The following is a 1,442-nucleotide window of genomic DNA, read 5'->3' on the forward strand; positions in this document are numbered from 1 at the left end:
TAATTTATAAATATATACTATCGGTATATATTTTTTAATATATGCACATTAAAAATGAATATGTTTTAACMGTTATTTAACCTTGTTAAAGCAAGCTTTATAAATTAAAATGATGTATGTATATTTCAAACAATGGTTATGACACTCAGTAATAAGTGATTGTTTTTAAATGTCATAAAGGGCTTAGTTGTATAGTGATAGCAAATATTTCCACTTTTGTCTATGCAATGCAAAGTTTTTTGCCGTTGTTTTTTACTGTCGTAATTTTGTGTCAAATGATATCTGCAGATACACGATGTGTGGTGCATTATTTCGAAACAAAATAAGAACCACATGTTTAATTTCCCTGAATTTCTTGCAGCCTCTTGCGAGTCGCCCGCCCCCRCAACCACAAAAAATCACTTCCTCACAGTATAAATACATTAGAACAAGTCAGGCTCCAGATTTAACAGAAAGTAAAAAGACTATAAACGGTAAGTTGATTATATTCTGCAGATAATTATTAACTTTTGCATTTCATACTTTTTTTTAAGTTTGTCTAATGCCTTTGGACACTAACATTTTCTATATTTTTTAAATGGCTCTTGAAGCTAACCTTAGAGTATTTTTTATGTAGTTTAAAGCAGCCTTTTACAAAGATGCAATTTATTCTTATTTCTGTGGCTACAACTACAAACATGTTCCATTGACAAACACAGAATTTTATTTTTCCTCAACTAATTTATTCCTAAACAATATTTACCTGATTCTTGGGATCATGTTGGGCTTTTATTATTCCTATTAATATTTTGTTTAGACCTAAAACRTTTTTTTGTCTCCAGTTTTCTTACTTCAAAACTCTTTAATGCAGAAATGCTTGTCTGTTTTCTTTGCCTTTTCACATAAAAAATAACAAGAGCAAGTTAGATTATTGATACACATGCTGCCAGTGAAAAGTTTTCATTTGTCAATTTATCTGCTGCATGTGGACAGAAATAAGGTTTTTATATCTAAATGATTCATAGTTCTGAGAGTTTATCAGCAAACAAAATAAAATGATTACCTATGGTCAGGATTATATCTGGACTGTAATTAAAAGCTTAAAATACATGTAAGCTTTAATAATAAGAAAAGAGACTAATGATGTCCTTTATGTTGAAAAAAGTCAAGTTTAATTTCTGACAGTTTTGTTCAGTTGCTCGAGAGATGTTTGGTTAACATACAAGACTGATTCCGGCAGTCAGCGCCAAAAAATTGAGGAAAAATATTTAATATGTTGCAAGTATYAAATTTTATCTTAATATCTGTAAAACTGACCAAGGTAAAGCCTTTACTGTGTGGGCCATGGTTGATTAGTTTAACTCCATAAGTCAATCAGTGGTAGACCCAAAGATTACTCTCTGAAAGTTTAAATAAAATCTATCCAGTAGTTGAGATATTTTGCTGACAGAGCTGGTTAATAG

Source organism: Austrofundulus limnaeus, unplaced genomic scaffold (assembly GCF_001266775.1).
Source record: "Austrofundulus limnaeus strain Quisiro unplaced genomic scaffold, Austrofundulus_limnaeus-1.0 Scaffold2, whole genome shotgun sequence".
Taxonomy (NCBI): Eukaryota; Metazoa; Chordata; class Actinopteri; order Cyprinodontiformes; family Rivulidae; genus Austrofundulus; species Austrofundulus limnaeus.